Below are 16,615 nucleotides of genomic sequence, written 5' to 3' on the forward strand. Positions count from 1 at the left end.
AGAGTATGGCACTGTAAGAAGAATGCAAACTATGTCGACAATATTAGTATCCGGTAGCTACTCTTTGAAAATTGTTGCTCTTTAAAAATAATCTAAAATGTCAATATTCCATAGATAAATGAGGTCTAAATTATAAGGTAATGCATTTTCTACGAAAACTTGAACAGATAGGTAAAAAATGGGACAATACAACTTGATAGACAACTATATTGTGCATAGGGTGTTGAAATAACCATTTAAATTAAACAAGTTAAGCCGGGACCCCATTAGCCAACACCCGACGTGATGCCACGCGATGCCACGCGATGCCACGCGATGCCACGCTATCCCACGTGTTGCGACGTGGGAATGGGTGTACCCATTAGGTACACGTGTTAACACGCCTGACATTTTTATTAGAGTTAAAAAAGTTATCAGTAGGGTTACAAAAATACTAGAAGTATCGATACCCATACCGATAATAGATTATAATCAAAATACCAGTACATCAATATATTCAGAATCGAATATCGATATTATTAAATCAACCTTTTGGGGATCAATCTTTTGTTGCTGATTTTTTCTGGATCTATCTTGTTATATCCGATGTTGAATTGATTCAAAATATCGATTTATTTTATTTTTGGGACATCCCTACATCAACTACAAAAGTAGACAGCTGCGGGACTAGAGAGGCAAGCGGGGAACAACACGCCGTAACACACGTCGCCATCGTGCATCGGTGAGATCTGGTCATAGCGTGTTATAGCGTCGGAGGATGGCGTCGCGTGTTGCGTAGTGTCCCAAGTAGCACAATAAATTATTATGAGAGTGAAGGGTTTTATATACGATTTATTAAAGCGATCTCATACACTGAATTGTTATATAATAATCGCAAAGAACACAAATTTGTCATAGAGACAAATGTGTTTTATTATTTTGTTATAGATGTTTTGGCGCCTAATTTATAAAACATTTTTATAAATATATTTGTTAATATGCTCAGGAACGTTTATATAACAAATCTTATACAACTATTTATGCTTGAGCAAGAAATATTTTATAATTGATTTATAATATAATTTAAAACAATTATAAAATATTTACAAAGCAGCTATATAAATATGCATTTTAGTTTATTAAAACATTATTGACATGTTTTATAGCTGTTTTTACGACTGATTTATAAAACAATTTGGTCTTCGCAATAATTTAGTTACCGACGCTACTCTTAAGAAAACAATTTTATAATTGCTGTTAAAGAAACGAATTAAAATTCTTATAAAGCGATTAAAAAACAAAAGTGTTTCCCCAAATACAAAAATGTTATTGAGGAAACCTTATAAACATACTATAGCACTAACCTCAAACTTTAGTTTTGGTCAGAGTTTAAAATATATTTTAAAATTGTGATTTTATCTCTAAAACTTAAAATGTGAAGTATTTCTAACTGGAAGGTTTTATTTTTGATATTAAACATATTTGTGTCTAAGTGTAGCGAACAAAAAATAAATAACATAAGAAAAATGAATAAAAAATAATCAGGTTTTGAAATAGCCCGGTTCTAATTATTCTAATCTATTGCCTAATTATTTGCCGTAGAAAAATCGATGAAAATTTTAATTTTTTAAAATATCTTCCTATGTTTTAAGTATTGATGAACCTACTAGCGAATTTATAAACACACGTCTTTAATTTTATTGTTGTAAATGTGACAGCACCAGAATATATAGACGGATTTAATTGTATTTCGCCGACATTATTTTAAGTAATAAAACAAATATGTTCCGTATAGCATCATTTTAAAACAAGTTAATTGTATAACTGCTCCCTGAGCAACAAAAATGTTTGGTTATTCGACGCCATGATTTTATGTTGAATTTGGACGACTGTATGTCGGTCATTTTATCGAGTCGGGATTTGCGAAAAAAAATAATCGAAATTTAATTCAAAATAAACGTATTTATAAGAAACGAATTAGTTTCCGATAATATCGGATATTGGACAATGTCGATTTTCCAGTTTACAGGTAATTTTGCAGTAATTTTCTAAAAATTAAATCTTTATTATAACTGCAAAATCTTATTAAAATGAAAGCGCCTTAAAATATTTTCACAAATATGGAGTAAAATTTGCTCGGCAGGAAAATTTTACTCCTGGAGCGTTTTAGGCGATATACTTTTTATACAATTTACATCTTTCTTTAAATTAGCTATATCTGTCATTTAAATAGAATATATGTGTACTTTGCCATTTTAAAATCAGTTTTATCTTGGTCACTATAAATACACGATATTATAATTTTATTCTTGATAAGTAAAAAACAAAAATGCAGATGCATGCTACAAAAATATTTTAACTGAGACAAATATGTTATTTTTAAAATATTTATAAATCTTTTATAAAACAGTTTTATAAATATTTTGTAATGTACTCAATATTATTTTGTAAGCGGTTATCGGAGAGTTTTTAACGTACTTCTAAATAAGTATATTTTTTTATAAACCTGCGCCTTTTTCGTGTTTATAACTATCGTATTAAGGTTTATAAAGCACTTAAAAAATAGTACATATTTATCATGAATTGTTATATAACACTCTATACAATAACCATTTTAAGCACATTTGTGCCATTTGGGTAATAATTGGTATGCTCTTTTACAAAGATTTAAATAATTTTCTTTTTGAAAACAAATGGGCTTACAATATTATTATTTCTACCACCTGTATATTTTGTACATATGTTGCTTTAAAAAAAATTAAAATGTCAATATTCCATAGGTATAGTGATAAATGAAGTCTAAATAATAACAAAATGCATTTTCTACGAAGAAATAGGTAAAAAATGGTGTAATATAATCTGATAGACAATTAAATTGTGCATCTGATTCACGTAAAATATACAGGGTGTTCCATTTAAATTAAACAAGTTATTGCCGTTTAAAACTAGTAATTATTTAATATAATTTTTTGAACACTCTGTAAAAGGTAGTGTAATTTTTATTATTGCAACATAATATCTGATCAATAAATAATCTTCAGTAAATATTTAGTATTAAAACCTTTAATACCCTTGGAGAAATGAAGCCTTAATTTTTTTACTGCAATTTCACAAAATTGAAAATATTTCAAAAACGGTAAGGTTTAAGTGCGATAAACCTTAATCAAATTTACCTTTATTTCAGTCGTAGAATCTAAAAATAGAATAATATACAGGGTATTCCATTTAAAAAAATACAAATATAATATTTTTTACTTATTTGGGACACTCTGTATCTTGTAAAAATATTTTCAAATTGTAGCTCAAATAGTCCTTCAACGAACCCAAAACTTAAATTTTTCAAAAACTAATCGTTTAGCTACAATACTCCGTGTCGTATGTGGTGAACAACCCTGTATATTAACATTTCTCATTAAATGTATCAATCTGAAGTATGGGCAGTAACGTAGTAAAAAATATACATAATTTTAATTATGTTGGTGAATTTCTACACAAGGGAATCTAGCTTGTATACAGGGATATTCACCTCATTTGACACGGAGTATTGTGTATTATAGCAACACGATTAGATTTTTAGAAATTGTGAGTTATGAGATCGTTGGAGAACTACTAAAGCAAAATTATTTTTAAATTGTAGCTCTAATAGTCCTTCAACGAACCCGAAACTTATAATTTGTAAAAAATGTAATCGTTTAGCTACAATACTCCGTGTCGTATGTGGTGAACAACCCTGTATAGAACTGGCTTATTTAAATAAACTAAAATTTGTAGAACCTTGGAACGCTCGAGTTAATGATTTTATGTAAATTGAGACAGTATCGAAGTAATCAAATTACGAAATGTATATCGAATGTTATTGTCAATAATTATTATAAAAAAATATATTCTGAAATTTGTTACTTTAAATCGAACTGAGTCGGCGGAATGTTTTAATTATTTTAATTGTCGTAATATTAATACTAAATTAATTGCAGCCAAGTTGTTTTGGAAATATCGCAAAAAATCAAACACATAAAGGGTAAATATTTATTTCAGGCGTCTAAATGCAAAACCCGCCAAGACACACATTTTTGAAAACTGAGTTCTATACACCTTTTAATCCCTTATATCAAGACAAACTCCCTGAATTACATTTTTATGCAAGATATAAATATATAATGCTAGCGTGTACCCGCGACTTCGTTCGCGTCGAATTAATCAATTGTAATGGTGATGATAAAGCAAAGCAGGAATAACATACAAACTGGATAACTCACATTTATGATTCTCACATTTATGTCAGCATGAAAAAAAAAACAAAAAAAATGAAAGACTAACCTTTTTTAAATAACAAATACTGTAATATGTGAGGGGCGTTTTCACCCTCTTGGAATTTGAGATTCGAGAAACCCCTCCTTATCGAACCTCTACACCCCACAGTCAATCCGTTTGCCAAAAATGAGCTTTAAACGTCAAGCAGTTTAAGCAGAATCGTGATTACTCAATAACCAGATTTTTCGAAACACCCTGTATACATTTTTAAAAAATCTTAAAATATGTAAAAAAACAAAATAAAATATACGTGTTTAAGCGTTTTTTTCGGAAACTTGCCCGTTTTTTAAATAAAAAATAATGATAATTGTAATATTTGCGGGGTGGTTTCACCCCCTTGGAACTGGAATTTCGAAAAATGCCTGAGCTTCAACCTTATGCCTTCTTTAACTGAGCTTCTTACGTTGAGCAATTTGAGCAGGATCGTGATTAATCAGTGAGTCAGTCACTTAAAGGATTTTATACAGGTTGTTAACTGGATACTTATAGCGGAACAGAATGGCAACACTGCCTATTAAGAACGCATGCACTTGTAGGGTTTTCTGCCGACTCGTCCCGTCGCGTTTTTTCGAAATAAACGAAGAGCACCTTTTCTACATAAAAAAGTCCTAACTTTAATTTTCATTTATTGAAATTACTGTATTTATGAGGATAAAAGAAGGACCACCAGTAGTATTTTCTACCCTAAAGTACTCTTTCAGGGCTGTTACGCAATTTTACACTATCCCCATTCGCTTTGGCATTAAAATATCTGTAAGAGTACCAAGTTTCAAGAAAAACGGTTTACCAATGTTCTTTGACCTTTCGAGGGTGTGTAATTTCTTCGCAAAACATTTTAGGGCATATTAATGACATATTATGTGCAAAGAAACTTTTTGTTTTATGTTTATCTATAGAATCACCCACGAAGTTAGATACACTATTTTTTAACACCCTGTATATGCTTCAGAAAACTTCTTAGAACTGCAGGTCCATCTAATTTTTTTTTCAAAATATTTTTTGTTTACTTTTATTTTTTTTTTTGTACTTTGTTTATACCGTATGAAAAAAAAACGGCGTCTAAGACGGCTGAGAAATGACAATCAATGATAATTTTGGCTAGGTCAATCTCTATACGTCGCGCGTCGTTTTTAATGTGACAATGATTAGAATGGTCACTAACGGAATCAGTACAGGGAGAATTGTCAGAGCAGGGGCTTGGAACACCCTCAAAAAGGAAACACCACTCCTGCAACTCCCAGTGGATGATATGCCAAGAATGTACAACTTTGAGAAACATCTCAATGTAGTATTGAGCAATAAAATGGATTGGAAGAGAGAAACGTCTGCTCAGCAGTTAAAAGACCATACCATAACTTAGTATACTGATGCTTCCAAAACCAATGCGGGAACAGGGATCGGAGTATTTGCGAACTAAATACTCCGAACCAATGGGCACCTACCCTAGCATCCTACACGCAGAAATCTACGCTATCGAAAGATGCATACAACTTATCTTAGATAGGAACTATCGGAAACAAAAAATAGCCATCTTATCTGATAGTCAAACAGCGTTAAAAGCGATCAACTCAGTATCAATCAGTTCGAAATTGGTCAAAGAATGCATAGAGAAGCTGAATAAATTTGGCAGAGAAAACAAAGTCCTCCTACTCTGGGTGTATGCTCACCAAGAGATAGAAGGCAATGAAAAAGCAAATGATCTAGCTAGAAAAGGAGCGAACACTCCACTAACTGGACCAGAACCGTTCTGCTTCCGAAATGGTAACCAACTAAAAGCGGAACTCAAGAACTTGGAAGACTCCATCCGCAACCTGGAATGGGAATCTTCGAGGGGTGTCTCACTACTGGAATTACATGTATATTTTCTTGGCAGTCGCTGGCAGTCATTGGCAGTCTTACGGTAGTCACCTATAATAATTACATGGCAGTCATAGGCAGTCTTCTTGGCTGTGATTGGCAGTCGCTTGGTGGAAAGATGATATTTTGGCAGTACATGTACATTTTTTACCCAAGTGAGACACCCCTCGGGAATCTTGCAACCGTCTAAGACATTCGGAGAAGTTTCTGAAGGCTTACGACCAAGAAAAATCAAAGATCTTCCTGGATTTAAGTAAGAACAATCTTCGGATTGTCACGATGTGTCTCCTCAATGAACACCTCAGTAGACTGTGGGGAAAATGGGGAAACACCAGAACACCTCATCACTGAGTGCGCCGAGACGACAACCATTCGTACCATGATCTTTGGTACGACTGATATTATAGATGGAGAACTACCCTCTGTAAAATCATCCCAGACACTGGCTCTTGTCAAAGCCCAAGACTGTATGATGAGTTATAACTCAAGAAAGGGGGACACAATAGATCTGTAAGGTCGCAGTGATTAAACCCCCTCTCACTCATTCTAAATTCTAAAAATACGTCGTTTACTAAAAACTGACATAAAGATTGTCTAAAAATTAACACTAATTATAGAAAGATTAAAAAAGGATAGAACGTTTTGAGACGCACAACTCTATTACCAAAAAATTATGCATGCCTTTTTATAGAAAATCAAACTGAAAAGTGAAAAATAATTTCTAATATTGAGATGATATTCAACAACGTTGGAAAGTCAATTAACTCGACAAAACTAAATTATTTTCATAGTATAAAATAATAATCTAAAGAAATAACCAAATAAAGATACAAAAAGCATAACCAAGCGTTTTCAAACGTTAAATCAGTTGAATAGACAAAGGCTGTAGTATTTGCAATTTTGACATTTTTACAGATATAAGTAAATAGAAATATTAAGAGATGTATAATTGATGACTTATTGCAATATCTGTTGCAGTGTTGTACTTGATTTATTTAAATTTCAACACCATTAGCAATTCAGAACGATATGAAATAAATTTAATAGTAATACCAAAGAATATCTTAATACCCTAGAAGTCTCGTCTCGCATCAAAATCTGACCTGTCGATGGGGCCTCGCTTTGGCGAGCGAGGCCCCAACTTCGTGGGACCGACTTCGGGCCCCAACTTCGTGGGACCTCGCTATTTTGCTCGGAATTGAACGAATAGACGCGCGGCGTTGCCTTGTTTTGTGTGTACTTTCTTGAGCAGTTTTAAATTATAGTTTTAAATTTCATCTATTGCTATAATCAGTCTTTCCGCTCTCCGCTCTCCGCACTCCGCAGTTTTCATATAATATTATCATATAATAATACCTGGTACTGGTATAGGTAGCGAGTGCAAGACCTTGGGTATCTACCCAAATTTTAATAAACCGGGTGTTTGCCCATCACTGATTGCGCGTGTGCAGTAAATATACCGGGTGATGCATCGTGCATCGTCGTTGGAAACATAGGAAATCTCATGCAAATTTTAAACTGTCCAAATATTGACTCCCCTGTATATTTTATAGCGAAGTCGTAATTAGGTTTTTTAAAGGTCTGCGTATGTTGAATACACCTGCCACATTTGAAGACCTTTGGACAAGCCGATTTTAACTAATTTAAGAAAAACTGGATCTAGTTTTAAATTAAACCTGAACAGGTAACACATAATATTTATATCTACTAAGGGGCACCCATTAAATTATTTTGCATTTATTTTGAAACACTCTGTATACATTAATTAGGTAGTTTATTCTTTTATCACTGATACATTGGTAACAAAACCAGCTCATACATACCGACTTTTTTAACTATGACAAAACAAATATAGAACATGTATTGACTTTCTGTATCATTTTAACTATTAACTCTATAAAAAATCTGAAAAGCATGTCAGAATATATACTTAATTAGCAGAAATATACGTTTCAAGTCCTCAAAAAACTCTTGGGCTCTCCCATTAATATTATTCTGCTCGTTACATAACGACATTTTGAAGTGACATTTAAAATATCGTTCGACTTTTATCGATCTTAATTGTTTTCTGGTCGACATAACAGGACTAGTTAGATATACATTTACAGTCGTTTGTCTTAGTTTTAAAACAAGATACAGTCGACAGTAGATATGTTTAAAATATATCTCTTATTTTCCAAAATATCGATATGTTTTTTACTAAACTAAAGATGGGTATCGTGAGAACTATAGTAAAGAAACAACAACAAAATTATCGGGCAAAACCCTCAGGAAAATAAGCCAGGAAAATATGACTATACGTAGACACTCACTGTTTCTGCAAATGGTTTCTGCCTTCTGGTTTTATCAATATGGAGGAAATCAGCAACGTTGAACTGCCTCGTTTGCTTCCATTTTTCTATTTTTATGATCCTAGTTCATCGTCTGTGACAGGACAAAGTTTTGGACAAAGTTTTTATCTGCAGACCAAGTCCGGTGGGCTATTTGCCACATCCTGTGGATTTGGCTTTAGCCTATCAGAACATTTAAATAATTTTATATCGATTGCTTTTCCATATCAATGATTTTTGCAAATATAAACATCCTTAGTTAACAGTTCAGTTCTCGAGGGAGTCGTTTAATGAAATCAGTTTAGAATTCGTTTTTTAGTGAAAAAGTAGTTCGTTATTCTGAACTAAATATTGTAGTCGAAACGGATTTTTTTACGTTCGATCAAAATGTTTGATCGTAGGTACCTTAAAGTCATAAGCGTTTCAGAAAATTAAGTAAGTAGTAAGTACCTAGTTTATGACTATACTGAAAAAAATATTGTTCAGAATATTAATGAACATTGATTATTGACTATTGTTTCATTGGGACAATGATTTTTTTCATTATTGTAATGATTTGTTAATCAAAGATCAATGCCTCATTTATTAATAGTATGAATCTAAATTCATCAACATAATGAAGATCCGGTTATTAAATTAATGTAAGATTTTCATTAATATAAAGAACGCGTTCATAGTTCCAATGAATTCTTTATTTTAATGCTAAAACTTTAATGAACACATTCATTATATTAATATTATATCTTATATCCCTTGTAATAATGTACTAAACCATTGATTAGAGTTATCCATTATGAGAACGGACAATCCCAAGTAGCATCTATCTGACTTCGAACTAAATCTGACCTGAAGCGACGTCAGACTCTGTGCAAATTTAGGTCGGGTGCTGGTGATACGACCGGTGACGTCGCTTTCCTTTTAAAAGCGACGTCGTTGGATCCGAGTCGGTAAATCCAACGATCTGTCGACGTACAAAAATAACAACGTACCATATTTATTAATTTCCCAACGTCGTTTCCACGTTGGTTTGCACGACGCGGGCTATACTTGAACTAGCCTTCGACGTCTACCCGTTGTCAGAATAGGATACGTCTCATTGATAATCCCTAAAGCAACGTCCAATTATATTTTGTTGTATTTTGTGTTCATATTTATAACCTAATATACGCATCTCTATTTACGTCCGTAAATACAGCCCATTAAGTAGCATTTGCGGCCTAATGAACATTATGAACATAACCTAATAAAAAGTTTTTGTAAACAAACTTAATTTTTTTTATGCCTAAAAAAACACTAAAAAGGCATTTAGACATTCATCTACATTTTACAGAAAGAGGTCGAGGCTTTTGCAAAATAATAATAGTAGTAGTGATGTCTTGCTTCCACCCACGAATGCTTTTTATCCGGTAATAAATGGTGCATCTTAATTTTATTTTTAGCTTAGGAAACCAGCAGACCCCATCCTCCTTCCACATGTGAGGTACTGGTTCCAATTCTTTTAAATTTTGTATATATACTATCTTAAAAAAGTAGCTACCCATTTTTTTAAGGAGAAAACAAAAACTAAAATATAGTTGCACAAATCCACAAATCACTAATACACAAAGTGAGGTTACGTGGCGTACGTTGGAATTATATACGTCATAATACGATTGCCGGTCGTCCGGTTTGATGACTTCGGTCGTGTGAGACGACTAATATTGGAGACCCGGTCGGAATTGGTATATTGGTAGTTCATATTAAGTCGGACACAGAAATCCGTCATTTTTAACAAGTATCCGATTGTCAGCCATTTTAAAATCGTTTTTTGTTTTTAAAATTTATATTCATTCATTCGATTTAGTAAAATAATATTGATAAGGTTAGTTTGGGGGGAACCACAGTACAGTTGTATGATTAAACCAGCTAGAAAAATAAAAAATATTTTGCGAGTTACTTTTTTATAGATATTTTATTTCATAAATCTACCTACTTTTGAAGGCGCTCGTTGTTTTCCGGAGTATTTTAATCAGATATATCAAAAAAGTGACTTCCGTTGACAAAACAAATGTCTGGATTAATGATTCAGAATTATTATAATATGAAATTAGGTAGGCACTTATAGTTCTATTCGAGGAGTGATTATGAATCTATTTGTAATTAGTTTGGTTAGATTTTTATGTATTCTTGGTAGCGAATATGAAACCAAACGTAACGTAAGTGCTTAGCGACGAATTTTAAGTGACTAAAATCCAACTTAATATGACGTTGGTAATTGGTAGAATTACATTCCCTATTAGGTCAGATACCGACGTCGAGGCGACCCGAATCTGTATTCCCCATTTAGGTGCAAATAAGGGTCGTCAGGCGGTCGAACCGACGTTGGTACCCGACGTCGGGTTTATTGAACGCGACGTATACCCGACGTTAGATAACGTCCAAATGCTACTTGGGATGTTATTAATTCAAGGAACACTACATTATATTAATGTACGCGGTTATTAATAATATCAGGAATAAGATGTTATTTAAGAATTGAGGATCAGGATCGGTCGCCATCTTGATCGGTAACTTTGGTGCTTTAATAACGGCTGTGTGGTTGTGTTGCACAGTGAGGCTTTAGTTTCATTAGAGCAGTAAGTGTTCCCTTCAATATTTTAAATATTTTAAATAAAAGTCCTATCGTATTGACGAAACATATTGCAATCTATCTAGAAAATGGTTAAATTTAGATATAAGTCTAGGAAAACAAGTAGTATATAGAGTATTCTATTTTGCAAATTACTGTACAGGGTGTCCCATTTGGTTGAAATCATACGGTATCTCCGTTAGTAGTGAAGATAGAAGGGTGCGGTTTGCACATACCTGTGCCACTTTTTGTCAAAATGGAAGACATGCCGTAAACAAAATTTTCATTGCTACCCTTCGTTTCTGAGCTATTGTGTCTTTTTTGAAAATTTTGCAATTTGGGACACCCCCTGCATCTCTGTTATTATTAAAGGTATTGAGACGGTGAAAACTGTTTATTGTAGAAGTTTTTACGTAGAATACAGTGATGTAGTGTGTTATTCTACGAAAATAATATTTTTAAAGATATTAACTAAAGTTATATTTTATTAAATGGAACACCCTGTATATTTATGAATTGTATGATCTGGCTTGTTATAAGCTTCTCAAAAATATATAACACTCTATATTTGTTTTCATTATTTAAGGCAAATTTAAAAAAAAACATTTTTTTTAGTAGTCATGATTGATAATAAAAGAAACTAAAAAATATTAAGAGTTATTAATAATTAAAATAAAATATTTGTTTTATTTTGAGAGCGACTAATTAATTCTTTGTATATTAGGGAAACTTAAATCTCTACCGCTATTTGTAAATCCTGGAAGCTATCGTATTTGAACTTTTAAAATATTCCTTTAGCCAATTTATGTGAAATATACTTTCAGCAAGATGGGCTCCCCCTCACAACTTAACTTGCAACAAAAATATTAGAATTTTGTTAAATTATTATTTCTCAAATCAATAAATTGGAACCAATGTACCCATATAATGGCCTCCCTGATTCCTGGATTTGTCTGTTCTCGATCTCTGATTTTGGGGATTTTTGAAATATGAAATATATCATGGCGACTAAACGATGTTAAACACCTGAAAAATGCTTTAATAATGCAAGCTTAGATATTTGCAAACTTTAGATATTTGCAAACCCCATCCCATTATAATAAATTCCGTTATAAAAAAGAGAAAAATATATTTAGAGGTTCAGTGGTAACAGTTCAAAAATAAAATATATCAATAAATAGTAAATACCATTTTGTTATTTATCACGGCCTACTGTCGTGATCCTGGATTGGACCACCGTCGTCACCAATCTTGTAGTCGCTGCCACCAAATGTTGTAGTTCTCTATTTGACTCGTATCACCACTTGTTGGGAATGTTATTCTTTATTTTTTTATAATTAAATTCTTACTAAGTTGTTATTACTTTTTATTTTTATTTTAATACAAAATATAAATTTAGCAGTATTACGTCTATGAAAAAATTTTTATGAATGTCCCTGGTCCCTTCTGTGACCGTACTTTTATGAGAATGCCCTCTCCGAAAATCCACGGGCGTACTTACTATTTCTTAATAATATTTTCAGGTAGGTTTGCAAAGGGACAAACATGACCATTTCTTAAGTAAATAGAAACCAGACATCGCGTCTGAAAGTAAAAGAATTACAAAGGAAAACTAAAATGATGCAACTATTTATGACTATTTCTTCCAAATTTCATCTTATGGTAATGGTTCTGTTTATTTGCATCACCCATCTTTCTGAGAAGAATAATAATGTTGATGGTATTTTTCGTACCTTAAATTCCTTAGGCATAGCCGTAGAATAAGGGTAAAAATAATATTTTACATAATTTGTCGAATATACATATACATATAACCATGTTAAATGTATGTTCACAACACCTCTCCCCTTAATGAGAGATTTCATGAGGTGAAAGTGATATGAAATCTCAAACAAAGTTTATATAATTAATTAGTATAACTCAGATGGAAATGAATAAAGTACATATATAAAAGTATTATACAAGTCTTAACTACTAATTATAACTAACTTACATTCTAACTTAACTAACATTTTTTTTATAACTATTGCAGATTTAAAATGTATCAAATGCGGAAATTATTTTCTTTTAATGGTCGCCTTGATGGTACATACCCAATGGTCTGCGCGAGGGCGCCTGTAAATTAACATTCTCATCTTCGGAGTTTTCATAGTTACCTACATTTTCAGAGTTTTGGCTAATATTACGATTATAATGAGCAACATATCTATCACTATTTCTAGAAGATGGTTCCACAGACTGATTAACTCTAATGCATAAGTTTGGAATAATTCCGCAACAGGCTGTCTTGTTAGTACATTTTGTATACAATTTATAAATAATAAAAATAATAGCAAGAAGAGCTAAGATATAGGCAATTACAGATGCTGCAAATGTATAATTGTTTACAAGTTTCTTTTTTAGAATTTCATCACCTAACTTTTCAACATCTTCTAGCTTATGGCTCGCTACATTAAGCTCGGGGATGTGCTTTGTTAATTTCCCATACGCTGTTGAAAAATATTTCAATTAATGTTTATTTTTCTTCCTTTATCCTTTCGCAACAATTATCACTAATGTCGAATGGTGGAATAAAATCACTTGAAATATTGGACTGGACTGTATTTCCATGAGGGATTAGCATTGATGATGCGCTATAAGCTTTACATTGTTTACCCATAGTGACACTACCGCAATTTTTTAGTATTACATCTACGTGATTTTTTTTATTATTACATGATATCGTAAGAGTTTCTGGATGAGGAACTGCAAACAACCAAGTGTTACTGGTTTGTAGTTGAATAAAATTGCTCTATCTGACTGAATTATACGTTTGTCACAGATAACAGGTATGATATTTGTGAATTGCAATAATTTAACTTCGCAATTATCTGCCAAATGAGCAAGAGAAACTGGTTTTTGTTGCTTGCAAATAAATTTATTTTCTATAATTTTAAACAAGTATTAAATTCTATTTCCGACAGTGTAATAAACTGCTGTTTGTTTTCGTCAATTGCTATATATTTAGATGAGGGTTGAATTAATATAAACTGATTATTTGACATTAATTTTGGAAAGGGTGATATTTTATAAATATAGAATAAATTTGTTTCAATTAAAGGGATGTTTATAATATATATTAATCGTTTGTTTTCGAAATAAACTTGCAACTCGATAACATTTAGAATGACATTTGCATTGAGCGGATCTAATGGTACAGGAAATTCTAATCCATGAGGTAGAGATTCGAACACATCTTTTAATTCGTTAATTAACCTTAATGGCGTTAATATTGAGGGGTGTAAAACCCCCTTCTTCTTGCTACTAAAATAGCATTCGTAATCGACATGATTTCTAATTGTAATTGATTTAGCATCATATTTAAAATAGTGACGTTTTCTTCTATGCCGGTTTTTATATATAGAAAATGAAAATTTTCTTTGACTTTGCTTAATTCATCGCTAATCTTTTTTATATTATTTTTTAATAAATTTTCGTTAAAATCTAAAGTTCCAATAGTATTATTGAAATTAATTATTGTTGATTGAACAATATTTGTTTGTTCTTTTAAAAGTTGAAGGACTGAAGTTTCGTCTTTATTCATTTGTGAAATTTATCATTATAGTATTTAGCATCTTCTTCATCTAAAACGCCGAATAAAACTTTAGTTGCTTTTCCTACAATATTGAACCAACCTCGTTTTTGTCTACTTTCTGATAAATGACTATGACCGATCAATTCGTGTAAGACTTCTAGTTCTTTTCAATTTTTTCGAAAGTGTATTTAGAACTTTTCAAAAAATAACTGACACAATAGTGATATTGAGCATTATCATTATTGCATAAATCTGTAGTATACTTACGGTAATTATTTAATGATAATAACTTATTACTAATATTTTCTAATTCTGCCAAAAGTTATTAGTTTCCATTTGTTATTAAAAACCTTAGTTCGCCCAGGTGCTCAAAGTGTATTCCAGGGTTCAAGTCATAAGTTGTTATATTGTATTCTGAGTGGACTAATGCTAGGATACTGGTAATTATTATAAATAAATTAACCCTAAAACAAAATAATATATATACTAATAATAAGCTAATTAAAATTTATTAATTCTAGTTTTTATAATCTATATATACTGATTATGTTTAGTTTTATTAATAAAAATATTTTAATCTATTTGCATGAATAGTTTGTTTATTTTTTCCTTTTGAATTGTATAATTTACATCTGATATTTTTTTTATAATGGTATATGGACCAATCCATAAGGCGGAAAGTTTTTACTTCTGCCACGTCGAACTGATTCGTCGTAAAGTAACACTTTGTCACCAATTTCGAATATTCTGGTATAACTGCTTTTATCGTAATTATTTTTTGATATGTTTTTACATTTTAATAAGTTTTCTTTTAGCTAATGTCAGTTGCATTTTTTGTTTAAGATTGTTTATGAAATCATCATAAGTATAATTGACTTTAGGTGGTTGTTTAACTGATGTTGGTAATGTAGGAATATGTCCAAATAAAAGTTCAAATGGAGGAAATTGTGTAGCAGTGTGAGGTGTAGTATTATATGTAAATGTTGCATAGGGAATCCAATTATCCCAGCCTGTTTGAGATGTCTTAATGAAGTGTCTTAAATATTCTTCTAGAACTTTTTATGAGAGCGTTCTAGTGATCCGTTTGACTCTGGGTGATAACTTGTTGCTTGGATCTTTTTATCTTTAAAAACTTGCAAGTACTTTTAAAAAATACTTAAAAATTTGACTCTGATCGTGACTAGCATGTCAGGTATTCCGTAAATGCATATAATATCCGTTACAAAATGATGCGCTACAGTTACAGCTTCTTGATTTCTCTTAGGTATATTAATTATATATTTGTTAAATCATCCTGAAAGGTTAATATGTATTTATGACCATTTTCGGTTTTTGGTAGTGGTCCAACTATATCTAAAAACATTTTTCGAACGGTTTTGATGACGTGGTCGTAATTACCATAGGCATTTTTGTTTTTCGAGACTGTTTATTTTTTGACAAAGTTCACATTTTTTTATAAACTCTTTTATGTCTTTTTCATACCTTTCCATGTATATATAATTGAGATAATTTTTTTATATGTGCGGATGACCCTTGATGACCTCCTAATGGACAATAAATTGTGATTTTCATTTAATAATACAACTTTTTCAGCATCTGAGGGGTTGATAAGACTGTTGTTAAATATTGTAATTTCTGAATAGAGGTCTTTAAAAATATATCTTATCATAGGAAGAACGATTTCCATTTGACTAATGAGTTGTAATGATTTTATAAATGATAGTTCGGTTTTTCGTTGGATATAATATTTCGTAAAGTTAGCAAGCAAGACCAAATATTTTCATAATTAATATCACTGAATGTATTTTCGTCGTCTGTTAATAGAAATATATTACAATTATTTTGTTGATACTGAAAAACTGACGGCATGTCAAAAGGATTTGTGTTATCGTAATGTTCTAAAATGTATTAATTTGTTTATTTTTTCTAGAATACGTAACTGAACGAAGTACTGAT

Source organism: Sitophilus oryzae, unplaced genomic scaffold (genome assembly GCF_002938485.1).
Source record: "Sitophilus oryzae breed Bouriz unplaced genomic scaffold, Soryzae_2.0 scaffold_1067_pilon_pilon, whole genome shotgun sequence".
Lineage (NCBI taxonomy): Eukaryota > Metazoa > Arthropoda > Insecta > Coleoptera > Curculionidae > Sitophilus > Sitophilus oryzae.